The sequence below is a fragment of the Uloborus diversus genome, chromosome 5 (genome assembly GCF_026930045.1).
Source record: "Uloborus diversus isolate 005 chromosome 5, Udiv.v.3.1, whole genome shotgun sequence".
Classification (NCBI taxonomy): Eukaryota; Metazoa; Arthropoda; class Arachnida; order Araneae; family Uloboridae; genus Uloborus; species Uloborus diversus.
In genome coordinates, this window is record NC_072735.1 from 146,584,731 (window position 1) to 146,596,833 (window position 12,103).

At 33.3% G+C, this 12,103-nt stretch overlaps 2 non-coding genes across 2 annotated transcripts; both read right to left on the reverse strand.

The window, feature by feature from the left end:
* Nucleotides 1–2,211: 2,211 nt before the first annotated feature.
* Trnay-gua (transfer RNA tyrosine (anticodon GUA)) lies at nt 2,212–2,301 on the reverse strand. Its single transcript is given in 2 exon segments — nt 2,212–2,247; nt 2,265–2,301. It is a non-coding gene; the product is annotated as a tRNA-Tyr (tRNA).
* Nucleotides 2,302–10,587: 8,286 nt separating this feature from the next.
* Nucleotides 10,588–10,677, reverse strand: Trnay-gua (transfer RNA tyrosine (anticodon GUA)). Its single transcript is given in 2 exon segments — nt 10,588–10,623; nt 10,641–10,677. It is a non-coding gene; the product is annotated as a tRNA-Tyr (tRNA).
* Nucleotides 10,678–12,103: the final 1,426 nt, after the last annotated feature.

The window sequence follows — 12,103 nt, forward strand, 5'->3', positions numbered from 1 at the left end:
TTTTTTTTTTTTTTTTTGTTTTTAAATTACGACGCGCAGAGTTTTTCCGTCAAAACTTACCACTTTCAGAAAACTTGACAGCATGTTCAAAAGAATTATTAAACTAAAATTTAAAAAGAAAGTAAAAAAAAAAAAATTGCTAAAGTGTGAACGTTTAAAGCAATTAATTTCTCAATGTGCACGAGCGAAAGATAGCAATTTATAGTTTTCAAAATTTCATATCCAAATAGATTTAACAACTTATAAAAAAAATCCAGTTGAATGTTATGAAAACTTAAAAAGATATCGGCGGCCTGATGAGCCGAATTTCAATTACTCACGGATAGCCGTCGAATCGTTAGGGATCGTTCACAAACAATATGTTTTTATCATGAATCCAATCAACTATTACGGGCAAGTATTGCAAATTTGCGAACGATTGTTATTTGTTAGAAAACAAACTGGCAGCAGATAGTTTTTAACTCATTCAGCTTCCTCTCCTCTTGTCTGCCAACAATGATATTGTTACCAGTCGCGAGAATTAAGGCTTATAGCTATTTAAAATTTGCTGAAAATAAAGGTTGTGAATTTAGTTGTATGTATGACTTGTAAGTTCTAAGCAATTTTTTTAGTATACGCAAAAAATCGTTTTTTCGATTGGCATGCGCGAGGAAGTTTTCAACCAAAATCGTGAAAATCTTCAGTAATTAAAAGTCTACAGAGATAACCTATTTTCTGTTTTGCGTTAGGGGTAAAGAACAGTCATTTAAAACTAAAAAAGAAAATTTTCAGTGCAAGAACAATCATAATTTTCATTTTTTGTCCATTAATAATTTTAAAAATGTATCCTGAAAAAATAGTTCACAATTTCCATTTTCTCTTAACGAAAAAGTCCCATGAAGAAAAAAGATTTTTCTGTTGAGAAATGTTATTCCACTTTAAAAAATATGTTCGAACTGAAAAAAAAAAATATATATATATATATATATATATATATATATATATATATATACATATTAATTTGAATTTTTGGCATCTTGAATTCAAATTATGTTTTTCGCAATCACGAGCATGTGTGTGTATGAATGCACGTGTGTGTTTGTGTAGGCGCATGTGTGTGGGTGCGCGTGTGTGTGAATGTATGCATGTGTGTGCGTGTTGTGTATGCAGTGCTGTGTGTGTAGGCGTTCGTGTGTGTGTGTAGGAGTTTGTGTTTGTGCGCAGGAATGAATGTGTGTATGTGTGAAGGCATGTGTGTGTAGGATATGGACACAACCTGGAGACGGTTTTCGCAAGAGGAACAGCATCGTGAGGCCGGTCGACGCGACGGTGGTGCTGGCAGAGGGTGCTGGTGGGAAAATAAAATGATAGCACGCCAAAACAGTCAAATGAAAACAATAAACAATCGTGATTGCTCAAAAAAAAAAAAAAAAAAGAAGAAAGGAGAGGCAACAAATAGTACGCATTACTTTTAAAATACTGTTGTCAAAATTTTATTTACAAAAAAATCATCTGAACTTTGATGTCTTGAACGAAAATTACGTTTTTCGCAATCACGAATTGCGTTTTTTGAAACCCTACACGTTGGGTTTCTTGTTTCTACAAATGGAGTTGAATGGAGACGGCCAAAAAATTTGCACCCGTCATTTATTACTAGTGATTTTCTAGAATAGGTAATACGAAGTATATCCATAAAAAAAAAAGAAATGGTGATTATGATGTAATAAAGATAAAGCTTTTATGACCGATATCATTAAGCTTTTTTACCGCGTATAACGATATTGATATATTCATTAGCAATTTTAAATGATGGGAATAAGAAATCTGGAAAATTTGTATTTAAATGAAGTTATGCTGTTTAAGTTAACTATATTCTAGGCTTTTTTCCTGAAAAAACGTAATATTACAAAAAAAAAACACTTTTTTTAATGTAAAGCCTGCTAGAGTACAACCCTGAAAAAAATAGGAATAAATTCAAGCCGCTGACGATTTGCAATCAATTTGTCGCGAATTTCGCTTTCTAAATAAATATTAAAAACAACCGTTGTTATGGTAATCTGAAAAATCAGAGCAACTTCAACTTGGGTAAGTGAGGATAATAAGCAATTCCTGATTGCTGAAAAAAGCAAGAAAAAATAAAATAAAGTTCTGTTGCGTTTAGTGCAAGGATGAATGTAAAATGTAATTCGAAAACGAATATACTAATTGTATAAAGTAGAATCCAAAATGGATTCCGTCGAGCCGGAGTCGAACCAGCGACCTATGGATTACTGTTTATCAACCAGCTACAGTCCACCGCTCTGCCAACTGAGCTATCGACGGCCCGGTGGATATGGAGAAAATGCAAAACTGGTGTTTATCTTCAAATTGCCCTAATTTCCTATTTTTGTTCTTATTTTGATGTGGATTAGAAGAGGGGAGGGACTATTGGTTTCAATTAAAAACTTTTTATTGTAATGGGGATCTTCGGAGAACTTTCGCCGGGAAATGCTGCGACTGGATCTTTCGCCGTTCATCTTTCAGTTAATTAAATTAAAAATTCGTTTTTTTTAACGACCTGAAGTGTTCCCCCACTAGAGACTTCTTTCAAATTCTTTGCGCACAGGCTGCGCAGTTTGTGTACTGCTAGTTTCTAATGATGAATTTAAAAAAAAATGAATTGAATGGGGTTTTTACTTCAGTCAAAAGTAGTACTTTTAGTCACTGAAATTGATAGAATAAGCAAATAAATAAATAAATAAATAAATAAAAATAATAATAATAACATGGACCCAGAAAATTCTTTCATTTTCCCAACAGTTACTTTTAAATTATTTTTTTAGAGTGTCCGATTTTGCAAACAAAGCGTGGTCTTGATGACGTCACAAATGATCTCTTTGGCGCATTTTGTACCACGTTTCCACGTTATGATAATCAAGAAGCGAATTAAAAATGCACTCTACACTTGCTATCAACCATATCGTTACCAATACACGTGAGTAAAGATGTGAATTAAATATTTTGCTCTGTGAATGGCAACACAGAAAAGCATTTCATCATTTGTGATGTCATCGGCAAGAAATATCAACAATAAAAGCGCACCGATTTAAGTAATTTTTTAAAAACATCAAACTTAAACAAATTATTTAAAAAATGGTTAGATCCAATGTTTTTAAGTATGTTCTTTCAGAAAAAATACTTTTAAAATTTTGGAAACGACTTCATTGTTAACTTTAAAATTCATTTTTTGCTAACTTTAAAATTCATTATATACAACCAGTAACTAAATTATAGTCATATAAGTTACGTACTTACTTAGCTTAAATTACCTTCTATAATTCTTATATACTAAGAGAAATAAAAAACGACTATTGCTTGAAGGCTTGGTAAATTTGTATCAAGTAAATTGAAAACCGGGACTGCGGAGTCGGAGTCGTGGAGTAGGAATCGTTCTGTTAGAGGTAAAGGAGTCGGAGTCTGGAGTCGAAGACTTTAAAATTGCAAAGGCTCGAAAAATAGGTCATTTTCCCAATAATATTGTTTCAGTTTTAAACAATGAACTGCTAAAAGAAAATAGAACAGTACTTCTGTAAAATGCGTTTGATGTATAAAAAACCAAAACCATATCAAAATAAGAAGGGCCCGGGCCCGACTGTGATTTTTGAAAGCACTGGGCACGAACCGTTTTTGGTGCCCCCTGGGATTTTATACTCGCATCTTTTAAACCATTTTCATTTCGGACTTCATTTTTTTTTCTTTTCAGGTTTTAGGTGATTTTTGTCGTTTTTTCAATGAAAATAATGAATAAATACTAATTTTTTATGAAGTTCATTTTGTTATTAAAGTTGACAAACTAATTTCAAAGTTGAACTTGAGCAAGCATGGATTTGTGAACTTCAGACATTTAAAACTTTTCAAATAGTACAGGTTTTCGAATTTTTCTTTGATTCAAGTCAATTCATCAGTTTAAAAACGTTTTTGAAAGCTTTTAATTTTTATTTTTCACTTGCTTTTGAATTTGAGCTCATAAGCGTGCAATATTTAGAGCAGATTGACGGTAAATATATGCCATCCCCCCTTCACGCGCAATGCGTTTACATGACAACTAAAATGAATACCTTTTTACTTCTTTTTACAAAAAAGGAAGTATTGTATTCGCCAAAAAATTTTTACTCAAAAATCGACCTTAATTTCCATTTTGCTCACCCCGAATGAATGTTGATTCCTCCCCCCCCCCAACCCGACCACACGTGCATATATACCTAAGAACGTATAGACGCCCGAAATATCCATTTTGATGTTTCTCGAGTTAATTACCACGAATTTTCTCGTGATGTCTGTATGTACGTATATATGTGCGTATGTATGTCGCATAACTCAAGAACGGTATGTCCTTGAAAGTTGAAATTTGGTATGTAGACTCCTAGTGGGGTTTAGTTGTGAATCTCTCCTTTTTGTTGCATTCGGATGTTTCTAAAGGGGTCTTTTGCACCTTTTTAGGGGGAAATCATGGTTAATTTCGATGCAACTCAAGTGGTGTTATAATTTGGCGGACATTTGGCAATATACCGCCAGTCTTTAGGTCGCCATGTTTTGTCGCCAACTTGGCGACAAATTTGGCGATTTTTTTTTTAAAATCTGGTTTCAATTTGGTTATTGTTGGTGATATTTAGAGAGTTAACTATTAAATCACATTAAAATGGCAATAATGGGGAAATAACATTAAATTGGTGTAAAAGGAAGTCACGTGATGCACACATCAGCTCGTTTTGTAATAAGGAATAAAATAGTTTTAAATTTTAAAAAGTTTTACCTCAAGCAAACTTCAAATAGAAAAACTTCGAAAGAAAATATAAAAAATGTCTTTTGAATCTAAAGAATTTTTTCTATGAACTTGCTCCGCACTATAGAGAACGAGATGAAATAAGTTGCGTAAATTCTTGATTAACAACACTCAAAAATTGCAGTTGATCTTAATATCGTTACCTTTTGGTTAATTCTAAAGCAGCCAATAAAATTTAAACCAAAGAATTTGAGAGGAGAAATAGGCAATGCAGTGAAATCTGTCTGCAACGATACTGTTGAGACCCAAAAAAGTATTGTAATAGACAGGTTATCGTTGTAGTACTACATTGCCATTTTGCTGAGACCAAGGAAAATATCGTTTTAGACAGGATTATTGTTATAGACAGTATTGTTATACACAGGTTTCAATGTATACAGATTTTATAGGAATAACTTTGGCTATACTGCCTTTCTTCTTTTCTCACGCGTTCAGTGTGTAATTCTTGAAGTCAGCTTATTGCATTGCTTCTGTATCCCTTCTAAATTGTGTTCTGAAATAAAATTTACTTGAAACGAAACTTTGTGACATAATGATTGCTGAGATGATATATGTTATTATTTTCATTCAAGAGTTTTCACTGATTAATCTTATTTTTGGCAGTGGAAAAAAGAATGAAAGTCGAACTTCATTGTTTTTTTTTTTGTTTTTTTTGACAGAAAACAAGAGCTGTGCTGACGATTTTATTTTGAAGAATTATTATTTAAGAGCACATTATATTATTATTATATCGACCAAAAGAAAGCGCAACAAACGTTACAAACGCCTAGCATGGGTGACATCCGGGGCGATAGTTTGTGATGTCTCCCCCCCCCCCCATTCGCACAAACGCAAAATAATTTCTTTAAAAAAAGTAAATACGAAATTCATTTTTCAGTAACAACTACTTTGTGTTATAAAGACATTTATTTGGGCTAATGTAAAAAAACAGATAAATGTGGGGGTTCGGGGGTTTAACCACCGAAAGCTTTTCAAATTTGTTGCCTTAAAAATGCCTTTTAGCTTCATATTTTCCAAAAACTTACATTTCCACTTTGGATGTCACCCCCCCTAGACGGGGAGCTCCCCCCCCCCGTAGCGACGCCACTGTCTATTTTAATATGTGTTTCTTTTTTTTTTTTTTTTTTTGAAAACGATTAAAAAAATTTTTAATTGAAAAAAAAATATTAGCTGTGTTTTAACGGTGCTACTACATTATTTGTCCGTTTATTTATTTTCATACATTTATTTCGTCAGAGGAGAGAAGCATATTTTTTCTTAGTTTTTAGCTTTAAACGCTAAAAAGATATGTTTGACATAATTTGCAGTCTTAGCTCAGGTCTTAGCTAATTAAGGGAATATTCATCATAAGCGAGAAAGTCGATGTTACACGGGAAGGTACGCTCGTTTAGTTCTGAACGAAACTTATAATTTAATACAAAGTTATTATAGTCGATCGAATCAAAAGTATCGATACCTACTATGCACAAGCGGCTGGTGCACAAGAAAAGTAGAGGTTCAAAAGTCAGAGACTAAGAGTTAGGGGGGGGGTGGCCCCTGAAGCTGATTCTTTTTACTTCCTTTTACAAAAAAAAAAAAAAGAAGTATTGTATTCGCGAAAAAAATTTCACTCAAAAATCGGCCTTAATTTCCATTTTGCTCACCTTCGAATGAATGTTGTTTTTTTTTTCCAACCCGACCACACGTGCAAATATAACTAAGAACGTATAGACACTCGAAACATCCATTTTGACGATTCCCGAGTTAATTACAACGAGTTTTCTCGTGACATCGTACATATGTATGTTAGGGTGGGTCGATTTTGACTTTTTTTTTTGAAATTGAAAACGCCTGTGGTGGGAAAAGTTGTGCATTGGCATCAAATGCTCGCATAAAAAATTTTTTGGAAATCAAAATATATTTAGATCCCCCGCCAGCCCCTTAAAGTTTGGACAAATATGTAAAAATTGACATTTTTTAAATTTTTTAAAAAAAAATCTTATGTATAATATTTTTAATCGCCTGTGGTGGGAAAAATTGTGTATTGTCGACTAATGTTCATTAAAAATTTTTTTGGTAATTAAAATATATTTATAGCTTCTGCTAGGTCCCTGAAATTTCGCTAATTATGTAAAAATTGACTTTTTTTAAAAACTTTTTTTTTCATTTCTTATGCATTTTTTTAAATCACCTGTGGTGTAAATAGTAAATAGTAAGACCCTTTTTTGTGAACAAAATAATTATCATATCATATAACAAATATCACCCCTGCCGGGAATCTGAAATTGCGCGTTTTGCCTTTTTTCTTTGTTCCTTCTGCTCAGTTTTGTCAAAGAGACAGATGGTGTGATTATTCCGAATGTTTATTTTTCTTCTTCTCTGTGATATAATGAAACTATTTAAATCCCCCACCCCCAGTCTGACAAATCGGCCTGTTTTTGGCACTTAGCCAAGCATATGTGAACAAAATAGAAATCGTAACGAAAAACTCAGAGCAGAAGAATTGGTACAACGAATGAAGTGTTATCAAGCGTATTAGATATTTAAAAACAACTTAAGTATCTACTGTGGATTTAATTGCAGTAGGATCAGATGGAATAGCAGTCAATACTGGTGTGAAAGGTGGTGTAATAAGACTGTTTGAGCTGCATTTAAAAAGGCCGTTGCAGTGGCTCATATGTCAATACGCTATCTGTTACGGCATCTTGATGGAAGCACTATAGGTCCTTTTACATATAATGGTCCTATAGGGAAGCTTCTTGGCACATGTAAGCAGCTACCAATTGTCAACTTTAAAAAAATCGTTTTTGATTTGTCAACAGTTGATACAAACGGACTCGGCACTGACCAAAAATACTTGTATCAAATATGTCACGCAATATGTTCAGGAAATTGTTCAACATCACTGTCCACCAAATCACCAGGAAAGCTATCTCATGCTAGGAGGCTTGCAACAACAAACAGAGTACTTCGTTTGTATGTTGGTACAAAAGAGTCATCGCTGGAAATAGGGACTATTGTAGAATACATTATAAAAGTGTATGCAAAAGTTTGATTTTTGATTAAAACAGAGCCTTCATGCACAGCACTCACTACTCAAGATATCTTAGTGATGATCTGAAATCAGTAGTTGACCCTGTTATATAAAGAAATGTTTTTTTTTTTTGGTCATCCAGAAAACCTGCTGATAGCCATGATCAACGGCACGCGATCCTCAGTAAGGAAATTTGGCTACAGAACAATCCTGAAGGCCCGAACTCTTACTAATGAAATTGATTTTGTCATTCCACCTCTAAATTTTCAAGCAGAAGACTATACAGAATTAAAAAATTGGCAAAATTGTGTCCTTATAGACCTCCACTCACCAAACACATACCCAATGCGGAACTTGAGAAAGTGAAACGGGTGACGTTATTGAAAGTGAGTTGTGGAATTTACCATGTTATACACAAGCGGTAGAAAGAGCAGTTAGTTGGGTGACAGAAGCATCTTTATACACGCCATGATGGCTTTATACGTACAACATTGGCTTCCCGAAAATTTATGCCAAAATTTGAGACCAAAGCAATGTATAAGGTGTAAAACTTCTTTATTACAAAAAACTCCGAGGTGAATTCTTAGTCATTTTCCCCTAATACTTCGGGAAAATGAGCGAAGAGCTGCTGTAAAACTGCGACGACGGACTTCTGGTACTTTAATTTTTTATACCTATGCTTTAATCCTAAAGAATTATGTAGTGTTATTAATAGAAAAATAAAATATAATAAATGCTTAATTTTTTTTAAAAAAAGTGTTGGATAAAATTTTTGCTTTAAAACGTCAAGATTTTAAAAATTATGAAATATTCCAGATTTCACCGGTTGAGCGGCGTTTGATTATTATTATTACTTATGAGTGAAGAATCTTAGGCAATCATTTTCACTACGGGTGATTAAAAAAATCAAACACGAGAAATTTAATAAAATAACAAATAAATGTCAATTTTTCCATATTTGGTGAAATTTCAAGGGACTGGAGAGGGATCTAAATATATTTTGATTACCAAAAAAAAAAAAAAAATTATATGAGCATTAGATGTCAATACAAAACTTTTCCCACCACAGGCGATTAAAAATATTATACATAAGATTTAAAAAAAAAAATTAAAAAATGTCAATTTTTATATATTTGGCCAAACCTTAAGGGACTGGCGGGGGATCTAAATACATTTTGATTTCCAAAAAAATTTTTATGCGAGCGTTTGATGCCAATACACAACTTTTCCCACCACAGGCGTTTTCGATTTCAAAAAAAAGTCAAAATCGACCTACCCTAATGTATGTGTGTCGCATAACTCAAGAACAGTATGTCCTAGAAAGTTGAAATTTAGTACGTAGACTCCTAGTGGGGTCTAGTTGTGCACTTCCCTTTTTGGTTGCATTTCGGTGTTTCTAAAGAGGTCTTTTGCACGTTTTTGGGAGGAAATCAATGTTAATTTCGATGCAAACTCAAGTGGTGTTATAATTTTGCGGACACTTGGTGATATATCTCCAGTCTTTTGGTCGCCAAGTTTTGTCGCTAAATTGGCGACAAATTTGGCGATTTTTTTAAATCTGGTTTCAATTTGGCCATTGTTGGTGATATTCAGAGAGTTAACTATTGAATCACATTAAAATTGCCAATAATGGGGGAAATAACATTAAATTGGTGTAAAAGGAAGTCATGTGATGCACACATCACCTCGTTATTGATTAAATAACTTCGAAAAATGTGCAACACGTCATGAAAAATCTGGACGGATGGCCACTGTAGATTTCCCCTTTCATTTCAAAGCTCCATTCTTCTAAAGGAAGATGAACTAAGTCAATTTATTTGGAATTTTTAGTTTTTACTTTCGTGAAAAAAAATCTATCTTCCAAATAAAATTCATTTTTCAATCGATCATTAATTTTTAACTTAAAATAGTGAGGAGGCAAGGTCCTTTTACTTTTGGAAAAAGGGAGCAATTTCCCCTCTTGCGTCCCCGTACAAGTCTCCATTTCTACTATTGATAGTATCAGAACATCTCAAAGAGTGATCAAAATGAGTTGCAAAATATAACATTAGAAAACTTTTTTTTTTTTTTTTTTGATGTTGTCAAGCATACATCACTGCAGGCTTAAAATTGCTGTCACTGGTCTCATAATTATTCCAACAAGAAGACAAAAAAGAAAGCACCTCTAGTAAGTTTTTTTTAAGAGAAACTAGACACCGCGTGTTATATATCATCAAGTAGACAGTGTTGTTCCCATAAAGATTTTTTTAAAGAAATATTTCCTTACACTAAATGAGAAAACTGTTTAAAAAATAAATAAATAAAAAAGAAATAGATTTTGTGTTAGATTTTTTATGCAGTCGAACCTTATGAATCTGGACAAGGGATCCAGGTTCTCCGAATAAATGAAAGTGCAGATTAGACAAAATACCTATAAATTGAGTCGAGATACGTAAACAAACTACTGTACGCAGTAAAAATTGTATTTTGAATGGAAGAGAATGCAATATAAAACTGCATGAGAGAAAATTACAAAAATACTAAAACACGGCCTAAGAAATTATTGCGGCAACTCGCCTAATGAAGTATGTACATAAATGGCTGTCTGGATTAAATGAAGTCCGGTTCAATAGGGTTCGGATTAATGAGGGTTTAATGTACATTTAATCAATCAAGGAACAAAAAAAAAAAAAAACTTCTTATAAAGAGCACATCCGCACAAACTAGAATAAAATATGAACTATTTCGTTCAAGAGCTGTATTTAATTAAAAAAAAAAAAAATGAAAAAGAAATTCCGTCGAGCCGGAGTCGAACCAGCGACCTATGGATAACTGTTTATCAACCAGCTACAGTCCACCGCTCTGCCAACTGAGCTATCGACGGCTCGGTAAACAATCGCAAGTTAAGAACTTTAACCCACATTTCCTCCAAATTGACCCAATTTAACCCGAAACAAGATCGGAGCACACTTCATTGATGAATATGATTGCTTATGCTCGCACGTGTTTGACAAAGTTTGCAGTGTTTTTTCACTCAATATTTTTTCTTGCCTAAGCGGCTGGTGAAACAAAAATGCTTGTGTGCGGGGGGTGAGGGGAGGCACCCTTAAGTAATTCCCCCCCCCCCATTTGGCTATTTTATTATTAAGCTCTTTTATTAAGCACTTTTATTATACTTGGCCTGATTGTCACGGAAATAATCTGAGGCCTGCTTTTGCTTATATCTCAGCAACTAGACCACCACTTAGAGACTTCGGGATTTCACTAAATGAGTTGCTTAATGTTAAGGTACAACTTAACGCTATGAAATTCAATTCTAAAGTAAAATTATTGTTTCGGTTAGGATGGAAAACAGCAAATTTCATGTAATTTCCCCATTTAATGTTTTAAATATAAAAACCATTGTTACAAAATTTGTTGCCACACAACAATAATATTACTGTTCATCACAGTAAAAATTTTGAATCAAGGCTTCTCTGGAGCAAGCATAAAATTTATCCACTATCATTCCTTACTTAGGATTTTTGTCCTCATTTATGCCAATAATCGAAAACGGGGCTAAGTGTAAAGACACATATTAGGATCTTATTCATGAGTAACTAGTATGTTGTGAAATATGAATTAGTTTAACAAACCTTTAATATTTAAATGATTCTAATTAAACTAGTATACAAACAAATCCTAGAGGGGAACAAAGATTAATTTTTAGTGCAAAATACTTTAAGTTTTAGACACGTATATGGATGCTTCACTTGCCAAATCGATTAACTCCATTAAACAAAAAGTCGAGAAAAGTGATGAAGAAGATAGTGTTATCCATAGAAGTGAATGGGCCCTCGTGTTACATTTTCTGCCATCGCAGGATCAGAAATGTACTGAACCAAAAGTTTAATATGAATTCACATTTTAAGCTTTGATTAAGCTCTTTTTAAGCAGAAATGAGGATTTTTTTTTGAAGTGGAGCTAATCGATTTGGCAACTGAGGCATCCATACAGCTAATTTTCCTTTTATTATGAAGCATTTATGTGAAAAAAAGAGGTAAAAGTTCGTGATGATGGCAACCCTATTCTATTTCTGAAATGTATTTACAGTCAAAGGAATAAAATAACACATTTTTTTTTAAACTAAGTACTTTTCACATAATGCACTCAAAAAGACAAAACAACATTTCTGGGTCAGAAAGGACAGTATTTAAGTATTCTTGTAGTTTTCAATTTTTCCAAGAAAATGACTCCACAGACGAAGAAAAGTGCGGCTCAAGTCATTTCTAACCAAACGTTCCCAGAAAAAGATGCACGTTTCAACACTC